Consider the following 19,932-nt stretch of genomic DNA (forward strand, 5'->3'; position numbering starts at 1 on the left):
AAAAAAAATGGATGGTCGGGATAATCTCGCTTCCAAAATTTGAAAAACAGCTGCTGTAAATTGCCATATGCTTCTATCCAAAAGAATATCTAGATAGTATGGGAACATGAAAAGTAATGTGGACGCTCGCGAAGAGATCTTCAGAAGTGGATTTGTAAACCGGTTTAGTGGAAACTGATTTACAAAACCAGTTTCGAAAAGATGTGAACAAGGTCAAACACAATCTATTAATGAGGGAGATTCTCATAAAAAGCCTTATGAGCAGGGTGCCAGCAGCCACACCACAGGTGTGGTGCCGCTGCACAAAGCCATGAGATCTTGGAATTTACCTGCACGAAGCTTTAGTTGACCATTCCTGTACAGCGGTTGTGGTGTTACTTCGGTAACCTCTCCAGAGCTTCTTAGGACCTGGCTTGTCCTGATTGCATCGAACTCATCATTGGCATGAGAATACTTGAAATGGATTGTGTCCACTTCTCCTTTCAAAATTTTCAGTGACATGACCTTTTTCCAGTCCACTGATTGGCCAGCTTCCGATGTGCGTACTCGAAGGGTTCCTTTTTGCTGGCTTACTAACTTCCAATCGGTGATATCTTCTGACTGTACTTCTACCACATGGTAGGGATGCTCAAGTCGAGCCATCCTGCAAATGGTAGCTAGCTGGGTGGGCACCATGACCTCCCTGAGTTTGCGTACACAACGTTCAATGACACTGTGCATCGAGTCCCCCTCACTCTGTCCATGATTTGTTGGAAAGTAGTTAACTGTAATGGACTCAATGTGCTTTGACTTCTGTACAAAGTACTGCAACATTGAAGGGATAATAGAATTCTTGTTCTGCCCTACACATCCGTCGCTGTAAAGTTCAACTTCTTTCACGCCTCTATATGAAGGTATGAAGGTAATGGTGGACATGAGAAGCTATCTCACATGACCCTCGTCTAGTTTCGCACTCATGTGACAGATAACACCAACCGTCTTTCGTAGCTAATTCGTAGATGGTGAAATTATAATTACTCAATTGACGCTTGTAGAAAATATCTGACAGGGGTGATTTGGGAAGGTATATTACCTGTTGAAGGTCAAAAAATACTGCAGCGACAAAGCTCTTGTCCTGTGATGCTCTAACCTTAGCTTAGCTTTCAGTTCTCTCACCTTGTCCTTTTCAGTGATATGATCTTCATAGGCCTTGGTGACTGCCTCCCTGTCCTTTGCATTACCACGGTGAAAGGTCTCACATAATGGACACATATCCTTCTTAGGATGGTGAAATTTGATCTTCATCTCACGAAGTATGTTTCTATAAAGAGATAGAGATGCACATTCAGTTGTAGTGGACAGATACATTCGGTGCATAATCTCAGGGTTCAATTCATCTGAGAGATATTCCCATCGGCTGCTTGCACGACAATAATGACTCTCCTGTCTTGGAAATTTGTTAATATGATTCCTCACCGACTCCCGCAGTCTAGCATCTCTTTCTGCGCTCTGTCTCCCACCTCACTTTTCACCTTCGATGATACTGCAAGTTTGTTTTTTTGCAATGACTGTCTTCACCTGCCTTTCAGATATACCTAAGGTTCCTAAGAACATCAACCTGCAAACAGGAACTTTTTGAAATGGGTCTTTGGAGTTTGGTAAGAAACTGTATGCAAACCTACGAAGCTTCTTTGTCCCTTTCTCGCAGATCAGGGATATGTGACGCGCCATCCACTCTCTTTGCTCTGTTAAAGCACCAATATCATAAAAGGTTGATCTGATAGCCTCTTTGTCCTCCATACTCAAAGTAGAGCAACTGAAACCCTTGAAATGGCATTTCTTGCATGACATCTTGTACTCTGCAAATCTTCACCCTGGTTTCATTTTTTTGCTTTTTTCACTTTCATAAGCATATCTAGAATTTCTCTTTTCTTTTACTACCCTATTTTTACTTTTGATTTTTGTTTGCTGTTGTGGTATTTCAATTGCTCTTTCACCATCAACCTGGAAAGATGGAGACTGAAAATGCCCTTCTAAAAGTAAGAGATCTTCTTCATCTATTACTTCTCCAATATCAGCTTGGAAGTCGGCAACTTCTTCATCTTCAATCTGATCTTCATCTCTTACTTCCTCCATATCATCTTGATCGCCAGTAGCTTCTTCATCTACAGTCTGATCGTCATCTTTTACTTCCTCCATATCATCTTGATCGCCAGTAGCTTCTTCATCTACAGTCTGATTGTCATCTCTTACTTCCTCCATATCATCTTGATCGCCAGTAGCTTCTTCATCTACAGTCTGATCGTCATTTCTTCCTCCATATCATCTTGATTGCCAGTAGCTTCTTCATCTTCAATCTGATCTTCATCTCTTACTTCCTCCATATCTTGATCGCCAGCAGCTTTTTCATCTACAGTCTGATCTTCATTTCTTACTTCCTCCATATTATCTTGATCGCCAGTAGCTTCTTCATCGTCAATCTGATCTTCATCTCTTACTTCCTCCATATCATCTTGATCGCCAGTAGCTTCTTCATCTTCAATCTGATCTTCATCTCTTACTTCCTCCATATCATCTTGATCGCCAGCAGCTTCTTCATCTTCAATCTGATCTTCATCTCTTACTTCCTCCATATCATCTTGATCGCCAGTAGCTTCCTCATCTTCAATCTGATCTTCATCTCTTACTTCCTCCATATCATCTTGATCGCCAGTAGCTTCTTCATCTACAATCTTACCGTCATCTCTTACTTCTTCCATATCAACTAGGCATTTAGACAAAGGTAAGTTGTGTAACATCATATCAAGTGGAATCTCACAAAGATTACTTACATCATTAAATGCAGCATTATGACACAGGCAATCATCGTTATACTTGAAATGTTCGAAACAAAGAAAACACAAGCATTTAGGACACGCTGCCCATACTTCCTGGTTGCACACAAAATTGTCACAAGTCGCAGGATTTCTTGGTGGCCCACACTGCATATTCGGATGAAGTGGAGACTCTGTGACAAAAAAGGAATGGCATAATAAATAAGTACTAAAATCTTGTTTTAATTTACACTTTTTCAAACACATCTCACCTTTTTTATGGGGGATAGGACTACAGGGAATTTTTTCATGGTTTTCTTCTATTTTTGAAAATGATTTTGGACATAGTGAAGTAAATAAACACTTCGTTAAAGATGTTTTTATCTATCAAAATCTAGTAAAATTTGTAAGAAATTATACTTGGTTGGTATCAGTGTTTTATAGTGGATGAGTCTGTTGAAGAAATTTGTGAAGATTATCATTCACTCGGTCAGGGTTCAATGGGTATTTTGATTATTGAACTGTGCCATTGGTCTTTTATTCAATAACAAGCGGAACGCCTCTGGTGGTCTCGTCTGAATCACACAATTCACGACAGTATTTTTTTCTTTTTCACATGAAAATACCGCAAGACTTGAAACAGGAAAAAAAATGTTTCATATTGATCAGAGATTCATGTGATAAATACATAAATTGTTGCAATATTTCTCATTTTGGAGAACCATGATTTTGGAAAAACAGAAAAAAAATATTTTATATCAGAGATTCATGTGATAAATACCCAAATTGTTACAATATTTCTCATTTTGGAGTACCATAATTTTGGTCACAGGACGACATATTTGTTGTGATTGTGGTTCCATGACATTTGCTCCGCTATAAATTCCACACACTAATCAATGTAATACAGAGTTTGATGGAATGAGGACAAAAATGTTACAAGTTTTAGAAATATTTCCACTTTTAAAGTAAATTTATTGACCTGAAATTACCCTTTGCTAAACTATGCAAACTAGAATTCTAAGATGCTCAGATATGTTTGATTATACTGGCCAAGTTTCATGATAAATAAAATTATACTTTTAAAGTTATAGTGAAATAAAAAAAAACAACCTTAAACTCAGGTTTTGATTTGGTAATGACACCACTGCTGCTGTCACCAGAAAAAAAAAACACATTTGTCTCACTCTTGGGTAGTAAATTATTGTAAAATCAGTCAAATAGATTTTTTTTTATGTTGACAGTATAAGAAAAGCTAATTTATCAGTGGCTGCATGAAACAATAAAGACCAACCATGAAAAATTGTTAACGTTTTAGTAGATGAAACAATATTTTTTTTGTTGTTTACCTGCATTTTTTTCAGGATCAGTCACAGATGCATGTACTGAGGACATTCCATGTCTTTTTACAAATGTGGGACCCCTTGATGATCCAGCTAATGGGCAATTCCTCTCCCCTGAAATAAATAACAATTTTCATTTCATTTCATTTATTTTCCACAAATCAATCAAAATACAAAGAAAAAACATACAACTCATTCCGAAATAGTATGCATAATTACAATATAAAAGCAGATTCTAAGTGGATGGACCTAAAGTAAAGCAAAAGCTTGTTGTGGATAGGCCCTTAACAAATAATTTATGTGTAATCATTGATAGATTATAGAAAAAATAGAGCTGAGCTCGGAGAAAGTTACAGAAACTGGACAAGGACGAAAGCAGAGAACGTTACAAAGAACAGGGGCACACAGGTTACTAGACAAGACAAGAAGGACAAAACAAGACATAAAAGAAAGAAAGAAAGAAAGAAGGAAAGAAGACCCGTCTATTATATTGCTGTTCACGATTGCGACGTTTAAGCATGACGTAAAATAATTTGACAGAATTGATCGTATGCCATTGAAATCGTAGACGGGTCCTTTGTAAGGGTATCTGCAGCTGTAAATATGAATACATGTAATTCATTACAATGGTAAACATACGGACATAGTGAGGGGATGGAGCACCTTGCAGACGAGGAAAAGAAAAAAAAAATTGATAGTTGCTAGGAGAGAAAAAGTATCAAAGGACCGAAGAAAAACTTAGAAGAGGTATGTGGTTTTAAAGAGTTTCCCTGGCTACCAGGTGCCCAATCCACTCTCTGACCGTCTTAAAAGTAATACGCAATTGAGTACAAATAGATAAATATATATTGTGTATTTAAAGCTTACAGTTGGGTTCTACGAGGAGTAATATTTTCTCAAAAGAGACGTTTTCAATTTTCTTTTAAATGCAGTTAAGCTAACAGATCTTTTTATATCGATATTGAGAGAATTCCAATATTTGGGACCTGAATAAATAATAGTATTGTGGGCAAATTTTGTTCTGGTTTTTGGAAGATGAAATGAAAATGCTTGGCGTGTTGGATAGTCATGCAACTGATTGTTTTTTATGAACATATAATTAAGTGCCGGAGGCAAGTCATTCTTATTCAGTTGAAACATAAAAGAACCCAACTGCAGAAAGAAAATATCAGAAACTCTTAAAACACCCTTTTCTAAAAAGAGAGGACCTGTATGAGCCCGTATATGGGCATTGGAGATTATACGAATTGCTCTCTTTTGAATAACCAAAATTTTATCAAGTTAAAGCTTACTAGAATTTCCCCAGGCAAGAATACCATAGTTTAAATACGGAAGTAATAAAGTGGAATATAACATTTGCATAACATTGAGTGGAAACATTGATTTAAGTTTATACATTATACCAGTATTTCTAGATAAAATTGAGCAAATGTGGTTTGTATGAATTTTCCAGGTCATTTTGTCATCAATAAAAAGTCCCAAGAACTTAGTTGATTTTACCCTACTGATCTGAACATCATTCAATAAAATATTGTCAGGTAAATTTGTAAGAGAGTTACTAAATAACATAAAATTTGTTTTATCAAGATTTAGAGAGAGCCTATTGGCAAATATCCATTCACAAATACTTTTCAACTCGGTGTTAAAAATATCTACGAGCATTTGAGGGTTTTTATGTGAGAAAAATATACTAGAATCATCTGCATATAGAATAAAAGACAACAGTGGAGATGAATATTGAAAATCATTTACATATATGATATAAATCAGGGGGCCAAGGATACTCCCTTGAGGAATACCGCAAGTAATTGGTTGGCGTTTAGATTCTACTCCATTCAATGAGACAAATTGTTTTCTGTTTGTAAGATAACTTTTGAACCACTCCAAGGCCTTCCCCCTTACACCATAATGATGCAGTTTATAAAAAAGAATACTATGATCAATGGTATCGAAGGCCTTGGAGAAGTCCAAAAATAATCCGATTGTATGGCAATGTTTGTCAATAGCAGATGAAATTTTGTTAATAAAATGAAGAATTGCATGTGAAGTTGTGTGTTTTTCTCGAAATCCAAATTAATTATCAGATAAAATTTCATAGCGTATGAAAAAATCTATTGTACGTTTATATACCAGTCTTTCTAAAACTTTTGAAAAAGCAGTTAGGAGAGAAATTGGTCTATAATTATGACACTCAAGTGGATCTCCTTAAGGATAGGTATCACCTTCGCAATCTTCATTTTATCTGGTACGATACCTTGTAAAATTGACATGTTGAATATATGATTTAACGGTACAATGATTTCACCGATAATGGTTTTAATCAGTTCTTTCGTAGGATTATCAAAGCCAGGGCTTTTCATATTTTTTAAATTATGAACAATATCAGTTATTTCTTTCTCGTCGATGGGCAATATAAACATTGAAAATGGATTAAAGCCTGGCATAAAATCATGAAACGACCTGTTTGCATTCGGAACAGATTGTGCTAGATTTGAACCTATAGAGGACAAAAAATCGTTGAATGTTTCGGCAATACATTGTTTATCTTCAATAATCGTTCCACAATGCTTGATTTTTGATAAATTACAAGAGTTTGAGGAGCTGGGATTAAGTACCTTTATAGTTTTCCATGTTCCTTTTATATCGGAATTGCAATTAACAAATTGAGCACAATAATACTCTTTCTTTACATGACGAATTAAACTGGTAAGCGTATTTCTGTATCTCGTATATTTTATACGATTTTTATGTGTTGGATTAGATTTATATTTATAAAATAACCTATTTTTTCTATTTATTGACTTTAACAATGACAAGCTGACCCAAGGCATGCGGGAGTTCTTTTGTAATTTGAAGTTGTGCGTTTGATTAATGGAAAATTATTCTCATATGACAACATGAGTGTATTCATAAATTTTTCATAAGACTCATTTACATCCTCTTCGGTTAAAACTTCTGACCAGTCAACAGTGGATAAGCTATTCTTGAATCGATTTGTATTTTCTGGAGTGATTTTACGAAAAAAGTACTCATTTTGCCTATTTTCATTTAATAAAGAGAAAAGAGCAAATATTGAAAAGTGGTCAGAAAAGTCTGTAAGAGTAATTCCCGCTTCAGGAGGGGGAGTAAGATTACAAAAGATGTCGATTAGTGTTTTAGAATGTTCAGTAGTTCTTGTAGGTTTTGTTATAAGTGGAGATAAGGAGAACGAGTTCATAATATTTAAAAAGTCCATAACAAACGCACAAGATTCATGTTGCAAAAGATCCGCATTGAAGTCACCCATTAATATACATGACTTCGAAAGTAATATACAGTTAGACAAAATAGATTGCTTTTCGGCAAGGAAATCAGCAGTTTTAGACTGTGGTGGTCTGTACACTACTCCAATAATGATATTTCTCTTGCCAGGAATAGAAATCTCTACAAATAAAGTTTCAATATTATGATTCATAAAATTCAATTCATGTTTTATCTCACATTCTACGTTGTTCAATACATACAAAGCTAATCCACCTCCTCTCTTTTCCATCCTGTTATTTGTGAACAAATTATACCCTTGTAGAGAATAAAGAGGGTGGTAAGAATCACACATCCATGTTTCTGTTATACCTATGGCAAAACATTCATGTTTACTTCGTTGTGAAAATATATTCAGCTTTTCAAAATTTTGTTCATACTTCTGATATCTGTGTGGAATATGCATAATTTATTCATTTTGTTTTCAATCTTGTCAAAAAACATATTGTCAGTGTAATATTTTGAATCTTGTTTATATATTAATTATTCATCATCATGTGGGGTAAAATCAAAGTTTAATGCTTTGGTATAGATTAACTGCCATTAGCTGATCAAATAAATTTGGGGCAAAATTCCCAGAGGATCCATGAGTAGGTGTATGAACATAAGTTTGGAAAGCTGAATAAAAATCATTATCATCCAATGCTAAAAAAGGAAGAATGTTACACAAACTCATCATGGGTGTGTAAGGATGTATATATCTCAGTGTACATAAACATCATGGTAAATACGACATACATGTACCGTACCAAATAATATTGAACATATATGTAAGTAGCAGAAATATATGGTATATGTTTTTAGGGAATTCAGAGCTGCAGATACCCAGACAAACAAAAACACATGATAAAAACATTTAACGTATAATAAGTGTAGCCGTGAACTAGGTGACAAAGGGATTGGTTCAATTAAATAGTGGAGCAATCTAGTCTCTCCTGCCAGAATTAAAGCAAAGTTTGCATATTCCCTTTATAACTTCATTTAAATGAAGTGAAAAGAAGAGGAAGAACAACAATCTTAATTTTACTCTCGCAAAAATATCTATACCATTTAAATTATTATAATATTGCAGAAACAACCATTCCTCCTATTGTTGTCTTGGTAACAAAAGAGATTAGTTTATCTTTGCCTCTGGTTAAGATTACTTAATCCTCTCTGCAAGTTCAAGGTGACATGAACCAGGCGCAGATCCAGCCCCCCCCCAAAAGAAAGGGGGGGGGGGAGAAAACTTTTCTTTTTTTTAGCTTGTCAGATTTTTAAAAAGAGGGTAAACCTTTTTTTCTGTTTTTGTTTTGCTAGTCTGATTTCAAAAAGGAGAGAAATTTTTTTGTTTGTCAGGAAATTTTACCAGTTTTGGCTCCACCTCCCCATGAAATCTTGGATCCGCAGCTAACATACACTCTCCTTACCTGCATATTGGTTATGTTTAGGCCCTGATCCTGGTTCTGCTACAGCTCTATCTTCTTTGGAAGACTGAGGACAATCAGATGATTCCTCCAGTGGTTCAAACCGTTTATCTGTAAATAAATTTATAAAATATTACATTAGATTAACAACCGGCAACTAAGGATTGTGTCAGTACTACACCTTATGCATTCAAAAAATGTCTTTCTAAGAACCAAGGAAAAAATATAAATGGAAATCAGTTTGCTTTTACAAAAAACGGATTATTTCCATTTCGTCTAATGCCAGTAGACCAGTTCGTAATTACTTCATGGGCAATTTTGGTCAAATGACCTTTCATTTCTTTCATCATGATAGGCAGATTTCAAAGCAAGATATTACGTAAGCTTGCCTTACATAGCAGGATGAAGGAATTAAATAGACCAGTTGACCAGAATAGCATACCAATGAATGCTTAATGAAGGTATTTGTTACATTCCTACTTTGAATGCATATCTTAGCACGTTGCACAATGTACTTGACAAACTGTGAAATACTAGTCGTTCGTGGAAGCATTGTTGTTTTTTGTGGATGCAAATGAAAATGACAATTCAAAAGAATATATGAATAATCAAGACATCAAAGTCGGTGCTTATCTCATTAGATTTTAAAGCACCATGTCACTTTAGTGCAAATGACCTTCTGATCATGCGTAGAATCTTTTGATCATGCGCAGAAAGGAACTACGAAATGGCTTATTTGTCAAATTGCCAACTTGTCTACTATCATTTGGTTTACCATCAGTTTGTCCACTATCCACATGGTCTCATTGGCAATTGTTCCACTCACTATTTGGTCTTATAACCAGTTGGTTCAATAGCCATTTAGTACATAAACCATTGGGTCTAATTGCAATTGATAAGTGTTAATTGGGCGAAATGAACTAAAAAAAATGGGTATTGGACCAAATGGTTTTTTACACCAAAGGGCTATTAGAAGAAATGTTGATGGACGGAATGGGATTAGACTAAATGAGTGTAGACTGTGTCGTGATTTGAAAAGTTGGCAGTAGATGAATTGACAATTTACCCTAATAATTACCAACCTCCAGAAAAAAAGCAAACAAAACAAAAACGACAAAAATTTTAACAACCAATAATAATCATCATGCAATCTTTATTTTTATCATGTAATTTATGTCTGGTCAATTTTTTTATTTATTGTTTAGTTCATGATTTATAATTTATCGTTTATGTTTTACATCTTTTATGTACGGACATGTTGAAAAACAGCTTTGCGGTTGAAAGCAGGTACAAACAAACATACAATGCTTTATCAAATGTAAAACAAAGAGAGAATTTAAACTTTATTCTCGCTTACCTCACTTATTTTCATCTTGAACATTCATGGAGACCCTTACCTGAAAACCTGGGTAGCACATTTCTGTGGCAGCTATTTGTACAAATCCTTTCAATAAGAAGCACTACACTATGTCTAAAATTGGAGAAGGCAGTGCCAGGGTGATGTGATTAGATGGTCAAGATTTTAATAAGATGGGTTGGATGTCATATTTTGCATTCATTAAATAACAACAGCAAGATATGGAAATGTGGAATTTTTTCTCTCCTTTTTTTCTTCCTCTTTATTTTTCCCCTCCTTTCTCCCCTTTCTTACTATTTGCAAAATCATTGGGCACTTGCCCCCCCCTTCCCCCCTGGTAAGGGTAGAGGGGTATCCCTGCTTGCATTATACTTAATTGCAAAACATCTTTACCTGTGCATTTCTCATGTAGAAGTGCCAGAGGAACATCAAACTCTTCATCTGATGAATCAGACTCCTGTAAATTCTGGGAATCCAACACAACCGCTGTGCAACGGAACTTTTTCATGGCATTATAACCTCTATTCCTTTCTTCAGATCCCTGGTCCATTGGAGCTGAGATGCCAGGACTAAGTTCTCCTTGCCTATTCGCTTCAATCTTACTAAGACATCAAAGTCTTCATCTGATCTGAAATTGTTAGAAATTTATATTTCATTCACAATTATTTGACATTAATTAACACAAGCAGATGATTTTAAATATTCTGTTTATTCTGACTGACTTTTCTTATAGTTTTCCGTGACAGATGGAAATAATTTTCTTCAAACTTTTTAAGATTATAATACTCTCTCTTTCTTGTTCTTTATTGGATTGGTAGTATTAAACTTTATTAAACTTTTATCTCAATGACTCTAGGTTCAATACCTTTTCAAGAATGATTGAAATCGATTTTTGGATACAGTATCAAAATTAATTCAGTCCTATCCTTACATTAAAAAAATAGAGAAACAGCCTTTCAGCACTGATTTATGACCGTATCTATTAAGAAAACAATACAATTTGTCAAGATACTGTCTTCCTTAGCCATTGTCTTATTAAAGGAATAACTAACCTTGTTTGATTCTTGCTACTTTGCATATTCAATCCAGACATGTCGATTGCAGGAAAACTCTATTCGTCCAAGGGCATGACCTAAAATAATGATACAGACAAAGAAGAAAATGTTGAGATTACATGTACACAATATTGCGTTTTCAATTTTTTACGTCTATAAAATTGACAAGTTGCTTTAATAATGAGAATCTATTCATCCTACTCTAGTTAATAGCTCAACCTGTGAGTAGGGGCAGTCATCTAAATCTGAATCTATAGATCAAAAAAAAAAACAGGCTCTCGAGTCTAAGGTAATCTATAGAGGTTTAGACCCCTATTTGTAACTTAATAAGTGACTAGGCCTATCCCACTCAGAAGGACACAACATTCAGAAAACTATCAAATTATACTGTCCTAACTTAGCTATTTCTCAATATCAAAATCTCACAAAAACTAAAGTAACTATATCTCAGGAAATATTTTCCGTTTTCACTTTGAAAGCCTATGGTTAGGTGATTCAATTTTCGTTTCATGATCCATGTTAGACCAAAAAATCAGTCTATTTGGTCAGATCGGTGCTTCGCTGAGACTTCGTCTGGCTTCGTGGCAGATCCCCTCTCTCGATGTGTTGGAAGAGAAATGAAAAGAAACAGTGGATTTTTTTCAGTCTAGATCCATGTCTGCTTTTGGATGTGAATAACTTTTATTGGGTGAAGATTAAAAATATATATTTAGACTCCAAACTGTTGTTAGGTGTACTCTCGATCAACATGTAGACCCCGACTCCCTGCTCTTTTCTCTGCACTGTAGAGTCTATCCCATATGTAGTCAGAAATCTTTTTACAGACATAATATATTATGTGCATGGTGTGATGAAGATGAACTTGCATAATACGGGACTTTAGTTTTCTGTGACGTGCCATGTGGACGTACGAGATTAAGGAATTTTAGGAGCACTGCGCATGCGCGAAGTAATCTGTGACGAGCCTTCTCGGTCACTGACCAAATCTGTGACTCGTATTTGAGGGTTTTGACGTTCGGTGTCATAGTGCTCGAACGAGCGCTAGTTCGTACATGATGACGTCATCCCAGCTTGGCAAAAATGAATGAAGCCGCATCAACACTCGAGTTTCGTTGATTCCGCAGGGCTGGTAAACTGCAAATTACTGCTTGTTACCAGCTTTCCATTACATTTAGTGTGTCCTGTTTTCAGACACTACATATCCGATAGGTAATTGATGTTTTATTTCCAAACAACCGTGTTTTTCGGCTTTTTGCGCAAGAGTGCAAATGTTGCACCCACAGTCGCCCCACTGGTTCGTAGCGTGATGCTACACCTGATTCTCCGACCAAGCATCGGCCGCCAAGCATCGGCCCACGGCCCGCTCGCTATCACGCTGGCATATGCTGTGGCGTGGTACGGGTACGTCGACTTAAATCGAAAGTGTTTTCATCAATGTACGAACGTGATACTGAACGAGCGGTGTCACCACTTCCGGTGAACTAGGAATACGTTGCAGTCGCAGACAATCTAAAGCCCCTAATAAGTAGTCTAGTCGACCTAGCCTTTGACAGCAGCTCCAAAACATGAGTTAGGCCTTGCCCAGCTCCCAGACCAAGCCCTGAGCCTGAGGCTTGCCTAGGTCTGCTTAACTAAGTCTTGTACTTAGACCAAAAACTCTCCAATTTGTTCGCCAGCCTCTTATTTGAGCAGGCTTGGGTCTCCTCTAACTCTGCTCTCTTTTCTTAGAGGAGAGCTGACCGTGCCAAAATCAGAGGCAGATTGCCGAATTGGAGACAGAATTTTGAGTCTAACAATACTAATAGGCCAAACGTTAAATCTAACCTTAATCTAGATTCGGACCATTCTAACTTTAACTACTTTAAGTTAAAATTCATGTAAATCAGCACTTTCAAATCAAAATGTAACAAGATCTAAATATAAATCATAAACGTTTTGCATAAGTATGACGCTGAAATGTGCTATCTTCGGGAGATCTGGAATTGACTTCAGGCTACATATTTGTACTTACAAAAAAATGAATAGGTGGGACACATACATTTTGAGTGGATGGAAAGTGTTATCATTGAGTTGAATTTTCTGTACAGACTTCAATTTCTAATCAAATACAGTGGACTATCGCTGATCTTTTCATTAAGTTCTATTGATTTATTTGGTACAAAAAGAGATCATACTTACCGCTTATCCTGTTTATGTGTTAATTCTTAAAAAAATACGGGTACCGCGGCCGGTTCGTGAAACAGCCGACATGCGATCATCCAAAAATTTCTGCTTTAAGAACAGTCTCGATTGTGCACTCTGAAGGAGGACAGTTCATGATACAGAAAAATCTCTTAATTCCAAAGTGGACGCTTTTTCATGATTGCAGTATTACGTAACCATACATTCCCATAGTCCCATCTTTTTACAGGAGGTAGGTAACTATGTGGACACTAAAAAAATGCAAAAAAAAAATGAAAATAATGTGGAATTTTGCCTAAGAGGACGGTTCGTGATGCGTGCGACGATATGTGAATAATATAGAACTTTTATAAAAGAACAGCTTTACTTTATGAGTTGAGCCAAAGCTTAATCCTAGTATTATAGCTTTTATCCCCTGAGTATTCAGTATGGTGTTACTCATTAGTAGTTGATTGTTATGTACCACTGAACTCTAACAATATAGTTCACTGGTTTATACTATACACAATGTTTACAGGTTCTCAACTTAAAGTGAAATGAATGAATATCTTACTCTTACACTATCTTTATAGACAAAAGCATTGAATTTTAGAGTTACACCATATACTACAAACATGACTATAGATATTGAAACCACTGTAAAATATTCAGTTAGTCACTGTATATTTATTAAAAATAAAATGCTTAATAGATTAGAGGAGGCTGCTGAAATGTTAATTTCTCTGTTTGAATAAATCATGTTGTATATTTGTGGTCAAGAGGTTAAATGAAATAGAAACAGAAACAGATCATTTGAAAATTCAAACAGAATGTGTGTTTTGATCACAGTAATTTTGCACCTTCGTCTTTTTACTAAGGTATTGGAATAGCCTGTATAATAGTTTGTAATTCTTCAAAACACACTTTGTTGATTCAAAGGTGCAATCTGAGTGTTGGAGGAGTATTTAGAGTATATTCCTGTCTGACTCTGACAATATCCTGGTGTCTACAGCATAGTGTAAGTGCTTTGAGGTGAATATACTACACATAATGGAATCATTGATCCTGATGGCTCACCAGGCTGTACATGTGATGTCTATTTCATACAAAGTTACGTAATCTTACCTTTATGCAACTTTCCTTTGGGTAAAATCAGAAATGTAGCAACTAGAAGTGAATGAGGATGATTATCTATTTTCTTCACCCATAGCATTTGCATTTGTCCTAATTCAGAAATACATGTATTTTTGGTAAACTAAAATAAGAAAAGGTTTAATTAGAATCTCATCTTAAAGCAGACACCTGAAGATTCTAAATATCATTTTTCTATCATTTTACAGGGGAAGTATTACTCATCAAATAAATTACTTCCCTTTTCACAATAAAGATGAGGCTTGCAGAAATCAGCCTTCAAGAATGATTTATGTTCTGTCCATATTTCTGCCTTCATTGGTCCTCCGTTGAGCTACTATAGGAGTGACGTCACACCAGCGATAGTCTACAAATGTAGACCCACATCTGCAGTGTGTGTAGCTTATTCAAAGAGTCTGCATAGCAGACTAGGTCTACAGTGGCTGCTCGCTTCGCTCGCCCTTTCAGGCTGGTTTGCTTCGCAAACCAGTAGCAGATCCCACCTCACGAGCCATTCAGAGTCTGCAAAGCAGACTATACCAGCGATGTGTGACTCGAGTCTGTTTTTGCCGGACTCAGGGCCCATGACTGGACTCGGCAATGAGTCCGGCACGAGACCGTATTACTTTTTAGCTAATGCACGCATTTTTCATAACCGAAATTTCCCTGAATTTTCGCACAATATTTTACAAGATTACTAACACGAATCAGCCAAGTCGGCTCACAGAGTGCTAACGTTAGTAGTCCAATGCCTGTCTAATGCCTATGCGCAGTACATGTTACGCATGATATAATTATAGTATAAGATCAGTGGTGTACACACCACTGATATACAAACATATTTTGCCTTCCTGTTGAGATTGGTCTCATGGCTCTTATAGATATTGTATGATGCATCGAATCTTGAAGGCGGGGAATATCATGTCATTGTCGATGCGCTATGCACGCACTGTATGCACTGACGGTATGCGCTGGCCGGGTGAGTGCATAAGCAGATAACAGAGCAAAGTTCGTTTGTATTTTCGATGATCACAAAACACACAAAAAAGCCGGGGACCAATGCAGAATTCTTCCCAAAATATCTTCAGCAATGAAATTTGCAGATGACAACATATAAGTTTAAAATGAAACAATATTAAAGACATGAATCATGCAGAGTCGATCTGAATGATTTTTCGGTCAACTAGCATTCGCGGTCCAGACTCGCACACACCAGCCCCGTCCCGAAACCACAGGCGTGCTTGCCAGCTGCGCCAGCCAGCGGGGCTTATGTCGAAAGGGTGGGTGCTGTCGCGTTAGGGTGCGTCAACGCGAACGCGAAGATTCGTCCAAAGCCCCCCCGGTTTGGCCGAAAGGGTGCGTTGGTAGCGCCACGTCGCGTCGCGTTCACTGGAACGCGCCCTTTCGTCCAAAGCCCCCCCGGTTTGGATGAAAGGGTGTGTTTAATAATAATGAATAAATAAATACAAATATTTATAAGAAAGCTGAATAAAAGGTATTTCGTCAAACATTGCCAATTTGCACGTAAAATAGTGGATTTTCAATCATTTAAAGCATTGACAATTTGAGGAAAAGAAAGAAAAGTTCAACTAAGAATAATAATGATAATAATAATAATAATAATAATTATGATAATAATAATAATGATAGTAATAATAATAATGATAATAACATCAGATACCCACCCTTGCAATAAGCCACTTGGCGCCAATTTTTCACTCCAAATTCATTTCCATAAATTCACTCTTTGGGGTGAAATTTATTATTATTATCATTATTATAAGTATTATTATTATTGTTATTATTTTTATTATTATTATTATTATTATACAAACAACACGCACATATTATTATTATTATTATACACACAACACGCACACATACACAACAGATACATCTCACAAAATATACTGAGGCAGGGTCTCAAGTGTAATATATTGTAAGGTAGGGTCTGAAGAGTTAAACGTTGTGAATGCTGACCCGACATCAATTTTGGCCTTGCTCTTCCAGGACACATCTGCCGTAAGTTTTATAATTTGGGGGACACCAAATATCTCCAGGTATACGAATGTTTTCCTTTGTAATAAATACACACCTGCAAAGTATAAAATTGAAGGTAAGTTACTTTTTTTTAACCTTGAAATCAGTCATAATTTTTACATGTATCAATTTTACACCATAATACATTTCCACCGAAAAATCCTCATGCAGCATGCCGTCATTTTTTTTTTTACCTTAAAAAGAATGTTTGTGCCATATGATGATTTATGTTCCAATGCAAATTTCACATATCACTCGTCTTTTTTGTTTGTTCAGCTTTCTTATAAATATTTGTATTTATTTATTCATTATTATTAAACACACCCTTTCGTCCAAACCGGGGGGGGGGCTTTGGACGAAAGGGCGCGTTCCAGTGAACGCGACGCGACGTGGCGCTACCAACGCACCCTTTCGGCCAAACCGGGGGGGGGCTTTGGACGAATCTTCGCGTTCGCGTTGACGCACCCTAACGCGACAGCACCCACCCTTTCGAAATAAGCCAGCCAGCGGAGAGTGCTGTAACTTGCCTGAGATAGTGTAGTTGGATCCAAAACGAGTTCCAAATTGATGGGAATAAAAACATAATTTTCTCTGGTCATTTGAATTGGTATTCAATGCTGATATAGCAATTGTGAGGAAAGATTGTGGAATATGAGTTATGACGGCGTTCGACAATTAATCCTGATGTGATAATCCATTTGTTATTTCAGGAGCATTCGATCGAAATAAATATGAATGTTTCGGATTGAGCTCTGAATTCATATAAATTATTATTGGATGTTAAATAATTATGATTTAATAAGATTGTATGGCCATACTAAAAATATTGACGTTGTCAGCAAAGTATGTAAGTTTCATATGGAAGTATAGTTACTGGCATTGTTTTTATTTTTATTCCATCTCTGGACTCTCCGAGAAAAGAAGCACAATGCGCATGTGCGTTCGATGACGTATGGCATATTTTCCATTCATGAAATCAGAGCCCAAAGTTGGGCACAAACTAGCTTCATATTGATGGGAAAAAATATCAAATGCAATTTTCTCTGTTTGTCATGTAAAATATTATTATATGGTGATATTACGATCTGGAAAAGAGTTTCTGCATGTTGACAATGTTCGAGAATCAATCCTGACGTGATAATTTTTTTTTTTAGACAAGTGCACTCACTCAAGTCGATTGTCATGTGATGTCCGTTATTGAAAATCGAAACGAAATACAAAGTTTCACATCAAGCTCTAAATTCATATTAATGATTATCATATGGGTGTTTCCACGAGGTTGGGTCAAAAAGTGTGACAGAGAAGTGCAAAATTAAATTCTTCCAAAACAATTCCTTAATGATCTACACGTTTTCCAGCACTATTGAACTAACTGATTTCAATAAAATTATGTGTGTTCACCTTCATACTTCTATGTCATGCATCATAACATCGGAATGGAATAACAACGTTATATGGACTTTTTTCTTTAACAACTTGTATATTTTCTATTCTAAAGTAACACAAAATGATTTTCTCATGGAAACTATGGTAATGACAGTAACATTCAATGACAATACTTCTCAAATGCATTTGACAACATTATAACAATGATTATAGAAACTACACAAACATCAAATAGTTTCTCACTTAGTTTTTGAATTTTTCATAGCTTATCTTTTCTGTGATAATTTTTTGGATAGATAACTGACCCATAACAGGTTTATATAAACCTTGAAACATGTCAAATACAGAGACAGGATGGAAAAACTAATAATCCTCGTGTACTTTCTTCTATGATGTGGAATAATATTTGTAACTACGTTACATGGACTTCTTGTCCATGTAGCAAAGGTGCAATGTAAACGACTTGCTTATATTATACTCTACAGTGACACAAAAAGTTTATCAAAACATTTCTTCATGGAAACTGTGGTAATGATGAATAACATTCAATGACAAAACTTCTCAAATGCATTTGACAACATTATAACAATGATTATAGAAACTACACAAACATCAAGTAGTTTCTCACTTAGTTTTTGAATTTTTCATAGCTTATCTTTTCTGTGATAATTTTTTTTGATAGATACAAATACAGAGACAGGATGGAAAAACATAAAATCCTCATGTACTTTTTTCTATGATGTGGAATAATATTTGTAACTACGTTACATGGACTTCATGTCCATGTAACTAAAACAAAACAGAAAAAAAGGTTTAATATCTGAAACAGGTACTGTTTGTAATATGTAGATGTGGCAACATTTATATGAAACAGAAAATAACGAACTTTCTAACCTTATTTTTCCTCCAAGTTTAGATATAGATGGTAACAAAACATATCTATGAAGTAAACTTTGAGCATTGAGGGTAAGTATAAAATAAATACTTTGTCTTCAATAAATGGTGTTAAACATATTTTTCTTTGGCACCAAGATAAAAATGTTGCAAACTAAAACAAGTTTCAGCTTTTCAAATATATGTCAAGTAATAAAAAGTTGAATATTCTTTTTCACACACTGAGTTGTAGAGTCATGTTCACACACTGAGTTGCAAGGTGATGTTCACACACCAAGTTGCATAGTAATTTTCACCAGGGTTGGGCGGTAAATACCGGTAGCGGTAATTACCGGTGGTAAATACCGGTAAATACCCTCCGGTAAATAAGATGGGCGTCCGGTAAATATGTAAAAAACAGGAAATATGATTTATAATTCTTTTTTTTAAATAATTTTATTTGTTTTTAACCTCAACAAATAAAAATAGTGTTCTGAAATAATTAGAATCACAAAACTCATAGAAGAAACACACAAACAGATAAAATCCATACTGCATACATGTACATGTACATACCCAAACACAGGATCTAAGTCCACACATACGCACACAAACTCAAATTATATTCCTGGAAATTGAATGATTATATTAAAACATACAGTAAACAAATATTTCTCCTGGGGTTTAACTTTTTACATGCCATTGTATCTCATTACAATATGATTTTTGTTTTTAAGTGTGAATACAGCTCGGTATTCTACTGTATAAATGATTTATGTACATGTAAGGAGTTTTATCGTGTACATGTATCAGTGTATACTAGTGGTTGCTGGTTTTGAATTTTGATATTGCTTACAGAAAAAGACCTTTTTGTAGCCTAAACAAATACACAACTCATGCCATTTTAATGTTGGAATTATTTTAATATAACTTTAATGAAGAACATCATATCTAAACTAGAAGTGCAATTGTTTCAGAACGATGTGCATGCATTGACGCCTGTGATTTAATAGAGGGCAAGAAACAGAAGGAAATAGAAAACTATTATAATAGATAATATACATTTTCAAAATAATAGAGGGCGCTATT

The 19,932-nt window shown here is 35.6% G+C and overlaps 1 pseudogene; it reads right to left on the reverse strand.

Moving 5' to 3' along the window:
* Positions 1–1,068: 1,068 nt before the first annotated feature.
* LOC121408103 lies at positions 1,069–14,968 on the reverse strand (annotated as a pseudogene).
* Positions 14,969–19,932: the final 4,964 nt, after the last annotated feature.

Source organism: Lytechinus variegatus, chromosome 2 (genome assembly GCF_018143015.1).
Source record: "Lytechinus variegatus isolate NC3 chromosome 2, Lvar_3.0, whole genome shotgun sequence".
In the NCBI taxonomy this organism is placed as follows: Eukaryota; Metazoa; Echinodermata; class Echinoidea; order Temnopleuroida; family Toxopneustidae; genus Lytechinus; species Lytechinus variegatus.